This window comes from Pimephales promelas, chromosome 16, assembly GCF_988280905.1.
Source record: "Pimephales promelas chromosome 16, fPimPro1.hap1.1, whole genome shotgun sequence".
NCBI classification, from domain to species: domain Eukaryota; kingdom Metazoa; phylum Chordata; class Actinopteri; order Cypriniformes; family Leuciscidae; genus Pimephales; species Pimephales promelas.
This window is the reverse complement of record NC_142784.1, coordinates 32,007,812-32,022,613: the sequence shown is the minus strand read 5'-3', so window position 1 is coordinate 32,022,613 and position 14,802 is coordinate 32,007,812.

Below are 14,802 nucleotides of genomic sequence, written 5' to 3'. Positions count from 1 at the left end.
ATTTTGACCCGAAAAAAAACGACAGTGTTACCCCTTACGTTTTTTTTTTTTGGGGTGAAAAATTTAGTATCCCCAATCTTCTCGAAACTCTGGATTCTGATAGAGGGCACTGAGACTTACACCTGAGCGCAAAAATGGAGGCTCTAGACCCTTCCAGAGCTGAGATATCGAAACTCAAAATTTCGACCGAAAAAAAAAACGACAGTGTTACCCCTTATGTTTTTTTTTTTTGGGCGAAAAATCAAGTATCCCCAATCTTCTCGAAACTCTGGATTCTGATAGAGGGCACTGAGACTTACACCTGAGCGCAAAAATGGAGGCTCTAGACCCTTCCAGAGCTGAGATATCGAAACTCAAAATTTCGACCCGAAAAAAAAACGACAGTGTTACCCCTTACGTTTTTTTTTTGGGGGCGAAAAATCAAGTATCCCCAATCTTCTCAGAACTCTGGATTCTGATAGAGGGCACTGAGACTTACACCTGAGCGCAAAAATGGAGGCTCTAGACCCTTCCAGAGCTTAGATATCGAAACTCAAAATTTCGACCCGAAAAAAAAACGACAGTGTTACCCCTTACGTTTGTTTTTTTTTTGGGCGAAAAATCAAGTATCCCCAATCTTCTCGAAACTCTGGATTCTGATAGAGGGCACTGAGACTTACACCTGAGCGCAAAAATGGAGGCTCTAGACCCTTCCAGAGCTGAGATATCGAAACTCAAAATTTCGACCCGAAAAAAAAACGACAGTGTTACCCCTTACGTTTTTTTTTTTTGGGCGAAAAATCAAGTATCCCCAATCTTCTCGAAACTCTGGATTCTGATAGAGGGCACTGAGACTTACACCTGAACGCAAAAATGGAGGCTCTAGACCCTTCCAGAGCTGAGATATCGAAACTCAAAATTTTGACCCGAAAAAAAAACGACAGTGTTACCCCTTACGTTTTTTTTTTTTGGGCGAAAAATCAAGTATCCCCAATCTTCTCGAAACTCTGGATTCTGATAGAGGGCACTGAGACTTACACCTGAGCGCAAAAATGGAGGCTCTAGACCCTTCCAGAGCTGAGATATCGAAACTCAAAATTTCGACCCGAAAAAAAAACGACAGTGTTACCCCTTACGTTTTTTTTTTTGGGCGAAAAATCAAGTATCCCCAATCTTCTCGAAACTCTGGATTCTGATAGAGGGCACTGAGACTTACACTTGAACGCAAAAATGGAGGCTCTAGACCCTTCCAGAGCTGAGATATCGAAACTCAAAATTTCGACCCGAAAAAAAAACGACAGTGTTACCCCTTACGTTTTTTTTTTATGGGCGAAAAATCAAGTATCCCCAATCTTCTCGAAACTCTGGATTCTGATAGAGGGCACTGAGACTTACACCTGAGCGCAAAAATGGAGGCTCTAGACCCTTCCAGAGCTGAGATATCGAAACTCAAAATTTCGACCCGAAAAAAAAACGACAGTGTTACCCCTTATGTTTTTTTTTTTTGGGCGAAAAATCAAGTATCCCCAATCTTCTCGAAACTCTGGATTCTGATAGAGGGCACTGAGACTTTCACCCGAGCGCAAAAATGGAGGCTCTAGACCCTTCCAGAGCTGAGATATCGAAACTCAAAATTTCGACCCGAAAAAAAAACGACAGTGTTACCCCTTACGTTTTTTTTTGGGGGGTGAAAAATCAAGTATCCCCAATCTTCTCAGAACTCTGGATTCTGATAGAGGGCACTGAGACTTACACCTGAGCGCAAAAATGGAGGCTCTAGACCCTTCCAGAGCTGAGATATCGAAACTCAAAATTTCGACCCAAAAAAAAAACGACAGTGTTACCCCTTACGTTTTTTTTTTTTGGGCGAAAAATCAAGTATCCCCAATCTTCTCGAAACTCTGGATTCTGATAGAGGGCACTGAGACTTACACTTGAACGCAAAAATGGAGGCTCTAGACCCTTCCAGAGCTGAGATATCGAAACTCAAAATTTCGACCCGAAAAAAAAACGACAGTGTTACCCCTTACGTTTTTTTTTTATGGGCGAAAAATCAAGTATCCCCAATCTTCTCGAAACTCTGGATTCTGATAGAGGGCACTGAGACTTACACCTGAGCGCAAAAATGGAGGCTCTAGACCCTTCCAACGCTGAGATATCGAAACTCAAAATTTTGACCCGAAAAAAAACGACAGTGTTACCCCTTACGTTTTTTTTTTTTGGGGTGAAAAATTTAGTATCCCCAATCTTCTCGAAACTCTGGATTCTGATAGAGGGCACTGAGACTTACACCTGAGCGCAAAAATGGAGGCTCTAGACCCTTCCAGAGCTGAGATATCGAAACTCAAAATTTCGACCCAAAAAAAAAACGACAGTGTTACCCCTTATGTTTTTTTTTTTTGGGCGAAAAATCAAGTATCCCCAATCTTCTCGAAACTCTGGATTCTGATAGAGGGCACTGAGACTTACACCTGAGCGCAAAAATGGAGGCTCTAGACCCTTCCAGAGCTGAGATATCGAAACTCAAAATTTCGACCCGAAAAAAAAACGACAGTGTTACCCCTTACGTTTTTTTTTTATGGGCGAAAAATCAAGTATCCCCAATCTTCTCGAAACTCTGGATTCTGATAGAGGGCACTGAGACTTACACCTGAGCGCAAAAATGGAGGCTCTAGACCCTTCCAACGCTGAGATATCGAAACTCAAAATTTTGACCCGAAAAAAAACGACAGTGTTACCCCTTACGTTTTTTTTTTTTGGGGTGAAAAATTTAGTATCCCCAATCTTCTCGAAACTCTGGATTCTGATAGAGGGCACTGAGACTTACACCTGAGCGCAAAAATGGAGGCTCTAGACCCTTCCAGAGCTGAGATATCGAAACTCAAAATTTCGACCCAAAAAAAAAACGACAGTGTTACCCCTTATGTTTTTTTTTTTGGGCGAAAAATCAAGTATCCCCAATCTTCTCGAAACTCTGGATTCTGATAGAGGGCACTGAGACTTACACCTGAGCGCAAAAATGGAGGCTCTAGACCCTTCCAGAGCTGAGATATCGAAACTCAAAATTTCGACCCGAAAAAAAAACGACAGTGTTACCCCTTACGTTTTTTTTTTTTGGGCGAAAAATCAAGTATCCCCAATCTTCTCGAAACTCTGGATTCTGATAGAGGGCACTGAGACTTACACTTGAACGCAAAAATGGAGGCTCTAGACCCTTCCAGAGCTGAGATATCGAAACTCAAAATTTCGACCCGAAAAAAAAACGACAGTGTTACCCCTTACGTTTTTTTTTTATGGGCGAAAAATCAAGTATCCCCAATCTTCTCGAAACTCTGGATTCTGATAGAGGGCACTGAGACTTACACCTGAGCGCAAAAATGGAGGCTCTAGACCCTTCCAACGCTGAGATATCGAAACTCAAAATTTTGACCCGAAAAAAAACGACAGTGTTACCCCTTACGTTTTTTTTTTTTGGGGTGAAAAATTTAGTATCCCCAATCTTCTCGAAACTCTGGATTCTGATAGAGGGCACTGAGACTTACACCTGAGCGCAAAAATGGAGGCTCTAGACCCTTCCAGAGCTGAGATATCGAAACTCAAAATTTCGACCCAAAAAAAAAACGACAGTGTTACCCCTTATGTTTTTTTTTTTTGGGCGAAAAATCAAGTATCCCCAATCTTCTCGAAACTCTGGATTCTGATAGAGGGCACTGAGACTTACACCTGAACGCAAAAATGGAGGCTCTAGACCCTTCCAGAGCTGAGATATCGAAACTCAAAATTTTGACCCGAAAAAAAAACGACAGTGTTACCCCTTATGTTTTTTTTTTTTGGGCGAAAAATCAAGTATCCCCAATCTTCTCGAAACTCTGGATTCTGATAGAGGGCACTGAGACTTACACCTGAGCGCAAAAATGGAGGCTCTAGACCCTTCCAACGCTGAGATATCGAAACTCAAAATTTTGACCCGAAAAAAAACGACAGTGTTACCCCTTACGTTTTTTTTTTTGGGGTGAAAAATTTAGTATCCCCAATCTTCTCGAAACTCTGGATTCTGATAGAGGGCACTGAGACTTACACCTGAGCGCAAAAATGGAGGCTCTAGACCCTTCCAGAGCTGAGATATCGAAACTCAAAATTTTGACCCGAAAAAAAACGACAGTGTTACCCCTTACGTTTTTTTTTTTTGGGGTGAAAAATTTAGTATCCCCAATCTTCTCGAAACTCTGGATTCTGATAGAGGGCACTGAGACTTACACCTGAGCGCAAAAATGGAGGCTCTAGACCCTTCCAGAGCTGAGATATCGAAACTCAAAATTTCGACCCAAAAAAAAAACGACAGTGTTACCCCTTATGTTTTTTTTTTTTGGGCGAAAAATCAAGTATCCCCAATCTTCTCGAAACTCTGGATTCTGATAGAGGGCACTGAGACTTACACCTGAACGCAAAAATGGAGGCTCTAGACCCTTCCAGAGCTGAGATATCGAAACTCAAAATTTTGACCCGAAAAAAAAACGACAGTGTTACCCCTTATGTTTTTTTTTTTTGGGCGAAAAATCAAGTATCCCCAATCTTCTCGAAACTCTGGATTCTGATAGAGGGCACTGAGACTTACACCTGAGCGCAAAAATGGAGGCTCTAGACCCTTCCAACGCTGAGATATCGAAACTCAAAATTTTGACCCGAAAAAAAACGACAGTGTTACCCCTTACGTTTTTTTTTTTGGGGTGAAAAATTTAGTATCCCCAATCTTCTCGAAACTCTGGATTCTGATAGAGGGCACTGAGACTTACACCTGAGCGCAAAAATGGAGGCTCTAGACCCTTCCAGAGCTGAGATATCGAAACTCAAAATTTCGACCCAAAAAAAAAACGACAGTGTTACCCCTTATGTTTTTTTTTTTGGGTGAAAAATCAAGTATCCCCAATCTTCTCGAAACTCTGGATTCTGATAGAGGGCACTGAGACTTTCACCCGAGCGCAAAAATGGAGGCTCTAGACCCTTCCAGAGCTGAGATATCGAAACTCAAAATTTCGACCCGAAAAAAAAACGACAGTGTTACCCCTTACGTTTTTTTTTGGGGGGTGAAAAATCAAGTATCCCCAATCTTCTCAGAACTCTGGATTCTGATAGAGGGCACTGAGACTTACACCTGAGCGCAAAAATGGAGGCTCTAGACCCTTCCAGAGCTGAGATATCGAAACTCAAAATTTCGACCCGAAAAAAAAACGACAGTGTTACCCCTTACGTTTTTTTTTTTTGGGCGAAAAATCAAGTATCCCCAATCTTCTCGAAACTCTGGATTCTGATAGAGGGCACTGAGACTTACACCCGAGCGCAAAAATGGAGGCTCTAGACCCTTCCAGAGCTGAGATATCGAAACTCAAAATTTTGACCCGAAAAAAAAACGACAGTGTTACCCCTTACGTTTTTATTTTTTGGGCGAAAAATCAAGTATCCCCAATCTTCTCGAAACTCTGGATTCTGATAGAGGGCACTGAGACTTACACCTGAGCGCAAAAATGGAGGCTCTAGACCCTTCCAACGCTGAGATATCGAAACTCAAAATTTTGACCCGAAAAAAAACGACAGTGTTACCCCTTACGTTTTTTTTTTTGGGGTGAAAAATTTAGTATCCCCAATCTTCTCGAAACTCTGGATTCTGATAGAGGGCACTGAGACTTACACCTGAGCGCAAAAATGGAGGCTCTAGACCCTTCCAGAGCTGAGATATCGAAACTCAAAATTTCGACCCAAAAAAAAACCGACAGTGTTACCCCTTATGTTTTTTTTTTTGGGCGAAAAATCAAGTATCCCCAATCTTCTCGAAACTCTGGATTCTGATAGAGGGCACTGAGACTTTCACCCGAGCGCAAAAATGGAGGCTCTAGACCCTTCCAGAGCTGAGATATCGAAACTCAAAATTTCGACCCGAAAAAAAAACGACAGTGTTACCCCTTACGTTTTTTTTTGGGGGGTGAAAAATCAAGTATCCCCAATCTTCTCAGAACTCTGGATTCTGATAGAGGGCACTGAGACTTACACCTGAGCGCAAAAATGGAGGCTCTAGACCCTTCCAGAGCTGAGATATCGAAACTCAAAATTTCGACCCGAAAAAAAAACGACAGTGTTACCCCTTACGTTTTTTTTTTTTGGGCGAAAAATCAAGTATCCCCAATCTTCTCGAAACTCTGGATTCTGATAGAGGGCACTGAGACTTACACCCGAGCGCAAAAATGGAGGCTCTAGACCCTTTCAACGCTGAGATATCGAAACTCAAAATTTTGACCCGAAAAAAAACGACAGTGTTACCCCTTACGTTTTTTTTTTTTGGGGTGAAAAATTTAGTATCCCCAATCTTCTCGAAACTCTGGATTCTGATAGAGGGCACTGAGACTTACACCTGAGCGCAAAAATGGAGGCTCTAGACCCTTCCAGAGCTGAGATATCGAAACTCAAAATTTCGACCCAAAAAAAAAACGACAGTGTTACCCCTTATGTTTTTTTTTTTTGGGCGAAAAATCAAGTATCCCCAATCTTCTCGAAACTCTGGATTCTGATAGAGGGCACTGAGACTTACACCTGAGCGCAAAAATGGAGGCTCTAGACCCTTCCAGAGCTGAGATATCGAAACTCAAAATTTCGACCCGAAAAAAAAACGACAGTGTTACCCCTTACGTTTTTTTTTTGGGGGCGAAAAATCAAGTATCCCCAATCTTCTCAGAACTCTGGATTCTGATAGAGGGCACTGAGACTTACACCTGAGCGCAAAAATGGAGGCTCTAGACCCTTCCAGAGCTTAGATATCGAAACTCAAAATTTCGACCCGAAAAAAAAACGACAGTGTTACCCCTTACGTTTGTTTTTTTTTTGGGCGAAAAATCAAGTATCCCCAATCTTCTCGAAACTCTGGATTCTGATAGAGGGCACTGAGACTTACACCTGAGCGCAAAAATGGAGGCTCTAGACCCTTCCAGAGCTGAGATATCGAAACTCAAAATTTCGACCCGAAAAAAAAACGACAGTGTTACCCCTTACGTTTTTTTTTTTTGGGCGAAAAATCAAGTATCCCCAATCTTCTCGAAACTCTGGATTCTGATAGAGGGCACTGAGACTTACACCTGAACGCAAAAATGGAGGCTCTAGACCCTTCCAGAGCTGAGATATCGAAACTCAAAATTTTGACCCGAAAAAAAAACGACAGTGTTACCCCTTACGTTTTTTTTTTTTGGGCGAAAAATCAAGTATCCCCAATCTTCTCGAAACTCTGGATTCTGATAGAGGGCACTGAGACTTACACCTGAGCGCAAAAATGGAGGCTCTAGACCCTTCCAGAGCTGAGATATCGAAACTCAAAATTTCGACCCGAAAAAAAAACGACAGTGTTACCCCTTACGTTTTTTTTTTTTGGGCGAAAAATCAAGTATCCCCAATCTTCTCGAAACTCTGGATTCTGATAGAGGGCACTGAGACTTACACTTGAACGCAAAAATGGAGGCTCTAGACCCTTCCAGAGCTGAGATATCGAAACTCAAAATTTCGACCCGAAAAAAAAACGACAGTGTTACCCCTTACGTTTTTTTTTTATGGGCGAAAAATCAAGTATCCCCAATCTTCTCGAAACTCTGGATTCTGATAGAGGGCACTGAGACTTACACCTGAGCGCAAAAATGGAGGCTCTAGACCCTTCCAGAGCTGAGATATCGAAACTCAAAATTTCGACCCGAAAAAAAAACGACAGTGTTACCCCTTATGTTTTTTTTTTTTGGGCGAAAAATCAAGTATCCCCAATCTTCTCGAAACTCTGGATTCTGATAGAGGGCACTGAGACTTTCACCCGAGCGCAAAAATGGAGGCTCTAGACCCTTCCAGAGCTGAGATATCGAAACTCAAAATTTCGACCCGAAAAAAAAACGACAGTGTTACCCCTTATGTTTTTTTTTGGGGGGTGAAAAATCAAGTATCCCCAATCTTCTCAGAACTCTGGATTCTGATAGAGGGCACTGAGACTTACACCTGAGCGCAAAAATGGAGGCTCTAGACCCTTCCAGAGCTGAGATATCGAAACTCAAAATTTCGACCCAAAAAAAAAACGACAGTGTTACCCCTTATGTTTTTTTTTTTTGGGCGAAAAATCAAGTATCCCCAATCTTCTCGAAACTCTGGATTCTGATAGAGGGCACTGAGACTTACACCTGAGCGCAAAAATGGAGGCTCTAGACCCTTCCAGAGCTGAGATATCGAAACTCAAAATTTCGACCCGAAAAAAAAACGACAGTGTTACCCCTTACGTTTTTTTTTTTTGGGGCGAAAAATCAAGTATCTCCAATCTTCTCAGAACTCTGGATTCTGATAGAGGGCACTGAGACTTACACCTGAGCGCAAAAATGGAGGCTCTAGACCCTTCCAGAGCTGAGATATCGAAACTCAAAATTTCGACCCGAAAAAAAAACGACAGTGTTACCCCTTACGTTTTTTTTTTTTGGGCGAAAAATCAAGTATCCCCAATCTTCTCGAAACTCTGGATTCTGATAGAGGGCACTGAGACTTACACCCGAGCGCAAAAATGGAGGCTCTAGACCCTTTCAACGCTGAGATATCGAAACTCAAAATTTTGACCCGAAAAAAAACGACAGTGTTACCCCTTACGTTTTTTTTTTTTGGGGTGAAAAATTTAGTATCCCCAATCTTCTCGAAACTCTGGATTCTGATAGAGGGCACTGAGACTTACACCTGAGCGCAAAAATGGAGGCTCTAGACCCTTCCAGAGCTGAGATATCGAAACTCAAAATTTCGACCCAAAAAAAAAACGACAGTGTTACCCCTTATGTTTTTTTTTTTTGGGCGAAAAATCAAGTATCCCCAATCTTCTCGAAACTCTGGATTCTGATAGAGGGCACTGAGACTTACACCTGAGCGCAAAAATGGAGGCTCTAGACCCTTCCAGAGCTGAGATATCGAAACTCAAAATTTCGACCCGAAAAAAAAACGACAGTGTTACCCCTTACGTTTTTTTTTTGGGGGCGAAAAATCAAGTATCCCCAATCTTCTCAGAACTCTGGATTCTGATAGAGGGCACTGAGACTTACACCTGAGCGCAAAAATGGAGGCTCTAGACCCTTCCAGAGCTTAGATATCGAAACTCAAAATTTCGACCCGAAAAAAAAACGACAGTGTTACCCCTTACGTTTGTTTTTTTTTGGGCGAAAAATCAAGTATCCCCAATCTTCTCGAAACTCTGGATTCTGATAGAGGGCACTGAGACTTACACCTGAGCGCAAAAATGGAGGCTCTAGACCCTTCCAGAGCTGAGATATCGAAACTCAAAATTTCGACCCGAAAAAAAAACGACAGTGTTACCCCTTACGTTTTTTTTTTTTGGGGCGAAAAATCAAGTATCTCCAATCTTCTCAGAACTCTGGATTCTGATAGAGGGCACTGAGACTTACACCTGAGCGCAAAAATGGAGGCTCTAGACCCTTCCAGAGCTGAGATATCGAAACTCAAAATTTCGACCCGAAAAAAAAACGACAGTGTTACCCCTTACGTTTTTTTTTTTTGGGCGAAAAATCAAGTATCCCCAATCTTCTCGAAACTCTGGATTCTGATAGAGGGCACTGAGACTTACACCCGAGCGCAAAAATGGAGGCTCTAGACCCTTTCAACGCTGAGATATCGAAACTCAAAATTTTGACCCGAAAAAAAACGACAGTGTTACCCCTTACGTTTTTTTTTTTTGGGGTGAAAAATTTAGTATCCCCAATCTTCTCGAAACTCTGGATTCTGATAGAGGGCACTGAGACTTACACCTGAGCGCAAAAATGGAGGCTCTAGACCCTTCCAGAGCTGAGATATCGAAACTCAAAATTTCGACCCAAAAAAAAAACGACAGTGTTACCCCTTATGTTTTTTTTTTTTGGGCGAAAAATCAAGTATCCCCAATCTTCTCGAAACTCTGGATTCTGATAGAGGGCACTGAGACTTACACCTGAGCGCAAAAATGGAGGCTCTAGACCCTTCCAGAGCTGAGATATCGAAACTCAAAATTTCGACCCGAAAAAAAAACGACAGTGTTACCCCTTACGTTTTTTTTTGGGGGGCGAAAAATCAAGTATCCCCAATCTTCTCAGAACTCTGGATTCTGATAGAGGGCACTGAGACTTACACCTGAGCGCAAAAATGGAGGCTCTAGACCCTTCCAGAGCTTAGATATCGAAACTCAAAATTTCGACCCGAAAAAAAAACGACAGTGTTACCCCTTACGTTTGTTTTTTTTTGGGCGAAAAATCAAGTATCCCCAATCTTCTCGAAACTCTGGATTCTGATAGAGGGCACTGAGACTTACACCTGAGCGCAAAAATGGAGGCTCTAGACCCTTCCAGAGCTGAGATATCGAAACTCAAAATTTCGACCCGAAAAAAAAACGACAGTGTTACCCCTTACGTTTTTTTTTTTTGGGCGAAAAATCAAGTATCCCCAATCTTCTCGAAACTCTGGATTCTGATAGAGGGCACTGAGACTTACACCTGAACGCAAAAATGGAGGCTCTAGACCCTTCCAGAGCTGAGATATCGAAACTCAAAATTTTGACCCGAAAAAAAAAACGACAGTGTTACCCCTTACGTTTTTTTTTTTGGGCGAAAAATCAAGTATCCCCAATCTTCTCGAAACTCTGGATTCTGATAGAGGGCACTGAGACTTACACCTGAGCGCAAAAATGGAGGCTCTAGACCCTTCCAGAGCTGAGATATCGAAACTCAAAATTTCGACCCGAAAAAAAAACGACAGTGTTACCCCTTACGTTTTTTTTTTTTGGGCGAAAAATCAAGTATCCCCAATCTTCTCGAAACTCTGGATTCTGATAGAGGGCACTGAGACTTACACTTGAACGCATAAATGGAGGCTCTAGACCCTTCCAGAGCTGAGATATCGAAACTCAAAATTTCGACCCGAAAAAAAAACGACAGTGTTACCCCTTACGTTTTTTTTTTATGGGCGAAAAATCAAGTATCCCCAATCTTCTCGAAACTCTGGATTCTGATAGAGGGCACTGAGACTTACACCTGAGCGCAAAAATGGAGGCTCTAGACCCTTCCAACGCTGAGATATCGAAACTCAAAATTTTGACCCGAAAAAAAACGACAGTGTTACCCCTTACGTTTTTTTTTTTTGGGGTGAAAAATTTAGTATCCCCAATCTTCTCGAAACTCTGGATTCTGATAGAGGGCACTGAGACTTACACCTGAGCGCAAAAATGGAGGCTCTAGACCCTTCCAGAGCTGAGATATCGAAACTCAAAATTTCGACCCGAAAAAAAAACGACAGTGTTACCCCTTACGTTTTTTTTTTTGGGCGAAAAATCAAGTATCCCCAATCTTCTCGAAACTCTGGATTCTGATAGAGGGCACTGAGACTTACACTTGAACGCAAAAATGGAGGCTCTAGACCCTTCCAGAGCTGAGATATCGAAACTCAAAATTTTGACCCGAAAAAAAAACGACAGTGTTACCCCTTACGTTTTTTTTTTTTGGGCGAAAAATCAAGTATCCCCAATCTTCTCGAAACTTTGGATTCTGATAGAGGGCACTGAGACTTACACCTGAGCGCAAAAATGGAGGCTCTAGACCCTTCCAGAGCTGAGATATCGAAACTCAAAATTTTGACCCAAAAAAAAAACGACAGTGTTACCCCTTACGTTTTTTTTTTTGGGCGAAAAATCAAGTATCCCCAATCTTCTCGAAACTCTGGATTCTGATAGAGGGCACTGAGACTTACACCTGAGCGCAAAAATTGAGGCTCTAGACCCTTCCAGAGCTGAGATATCGAAACTCAAAATTTCGACCCGAAAAAAAAACGACAGTGTTACCCCTTACGTTTTTTTTTTTTTGGGCGAAAAATCAAGTATCCCCAATCTTCTCGAAACTCTGGATTCTGATAGAGGGCACTGAGACTTACACTTGAACGCAAAAATGGAGGCTCTAGACCCTTCCAGAGCTGAGATATCGAAACTCAAAATTTCGACCCGAAAAAAAAACGACAGTGTCCCCCTTACGTTTTTTTTTTTTTGGGCGAAAAATCAAGTATCCCCAATCTTCTCGAAACTCTGGATTCTGATAGAGGGCACTGAGACTTACACCTGAGCGCAAAAATGGAGGCTCTAGACCCTTCCAACGCTGAGATATCGAAACTCAAAATTTTGACCCGAAAAAAAACGACAGTGTTACCCCTTACGTTTTTTTTTTTGGGGTGAAAAATTTAGTATCCCCAATCTTCTCGAAACTCTGGATTCTGATAGAGGGCACTGAGACTTACACTTGAGCGCAAAAATGGAGGCTCTAGACCCTTCCAGAGCTGAGATATCGAAACTCAAAATTTCGACCCCAAAAAAAAAACGACAGTGTTACCCCTTACGTTTTTTTTTTGGGCAAAAAATCAAGTATCCCCAATCATCTTGAAACTCTGGATTCTGATAGAGGGCACTGAGACTTACACCTGAGAGCAAAAATGGAGGCTCTAGACCCTTCCAGAGCTGAGATATCGAAACTCAAAATTTCGACCCGAAAAAAAAACGACAGTGTCCCCCTTGCGTTTTTTTTTTTTTTTGGGCGAAAAATCAAGTATCCCCAATCTTCTCGAAACTCTGGATTCTGATAGAGGGCACTGAGACTTACACCTGAGCGCAAAAATGGAGGCTCTAGACCCTTCCAACGCTGAGATATCGAAACTCAAAATTTTGACCCGAAAAAAAAACGACAGTGTTACCCCTTACGTTTTTTTTTTTGGGGTGAAAAATTTAGTATCCCCAATCTTCTCGAAACTCTGGATTCTGATAGAGGGCACTGAGACTTACACATGAGCGCAAAAATGGAGGCTCTAGACCCTTCCAGAGCTGAGATATCGAAACTCAAAGTTTCGACCCGAAAAAAAAACGACAGTGTTACCCCTTACGTTTTTTTTTTTTTGGGCGAAAAATCAAGTATCCCCAATCTTCTCAGAACTCTGGATTCTGATAGAGGGCACTGAGACTTACACCTGAGCGCAAAAATGGAGGCTCTAGACCCTTCCAGAGCTGAGATATCGAAACTCAAAATTTCGACCCGAAAAAAAAACGACAGTGTTACCCCTTACGTTTTTTTTTTTTTGGGCGAAAAATCAAGTATCCCCAATCTTCTCGAAACTCTGGATTCTGATAGAGGGCACTGAGACTTACACCTGAACGCAAAAATGGAGGCTCTAGACCCTTCCAACGCTGAGATATCGAAACTCAAAATTTTGACCCGAAAAAAAAACGACAGTGTTACCCCTTACGTTTTTTTTTTTGGGGTGAAAAATTTAGTATCCCCAATCTTCTCGAAACTCTGGATTCTGATAGAGGGCACTGAGACTTACACATGAGCGCAAAAATGGAGGCTCTAGACCCTTCCAGAGCTGAGATATCGAAACTCAAAGTTTCGACCCGAAAAAAAAACGACAGTGTTACCCCTTACGTTTTTTTTTTTGGGCGAAAAATCAAGTATCCCCAATCTTCTCAGAACTCTGGATTCTGATAGAGGGCACTGAGACTTACACCTGAGCGCAAAAATGGAGGCTCTAGACCCTTCCAGAGCTGAGATATCGAAACTCAAAATTTCGACCCGAAAAAAAAACGACAGTGTTACCCCTTACGTTTTTTTTTTTGGGCGAAAAATCAAGTATCCCCAATCTTCTCGAAACTCTGGATTCTGATAGAGGGCACTGAGACTTACACCTGAACGCAAAAATGGAGGCTCTAGACCCTTCCAGAGCTGAGATATCGAAACTCAAAATTTTGACCCGAAAAAAAAAACGACAGTGTTACCCCTTACGTTTTTTTTTTTTTGGGCGAAAAATCAAGTATCCCCAATCTTCTCGAAACTCTGGATTCTGATAGAGGGCACTGAGACTTACACCTGAGCGCAAAAATGGAGGCTCTAGACCCTTCCAGAGCTGAGATATCGAAACTCAAAATTTCGACCCGAAAAAAAAACGACAGTGTTACCCCTTACGTTTTTTTTTTTTTGGGCGAAAAATCAAGTATCCCCAATCTTCTCGAAACTCTGGATTCTGATAGAGGGCACTGAGACTTACACTTGAACGCAAAAATGGAGGCTCTAGACCCTTCCAGAGCTGAGATATCGAAACTCAAAATTTCGACCCGAAAAAAAAAACGACAGTGTTACCCCTTACGTTTTTTTTTTGGGGCGAAAAATCAAGTATCCCCAATCTTCTCAGAACTCTGGATTCTGATAGAGGGCACTGAGACTTACACCTGAGCGCAAAAATGGAGGCTCTAGACCCTTCCAGAGCTGAGATATCGAAACTCAAAATTTCGACCCGAAAAAAAAACGACAGTGTTACCCCTTACTTTTTTTTTTTTTGGGCGAAAAATCAAGTATCCCCAATCTTCTCGAAACTCTGGATTCTGATAGAGGGCACTGAGACTTACACCTGAGCGCAACAATGGAGGCTCTAGACCCTTCTAACGCTGAGATATCGAAACTCAAAATTTTGACCCGAAAAAAAACGACAGTGTTACCCCTTATGTTTTTTTTTTTTGGGCGAAAAATCAAGTATCCCCAATCTTCTCGAAACTCTGGATTCTGATAGAGGGCACTGAGACTTACACCTGAGCGCAAAAATGGAGGCTCTAGACCCTTCCAACGCTGAGATATCGAAACTCAAAATTTCGACCCGAAAAAAAAACGACAGTGTTACCCCTTACGTTTTTTTTTTTTGGGCGAAAAATCAAGTATCCCCAATCTTCTCGAAACTCTGGATTCTGATAGAGGGCACTGAGACTTACAC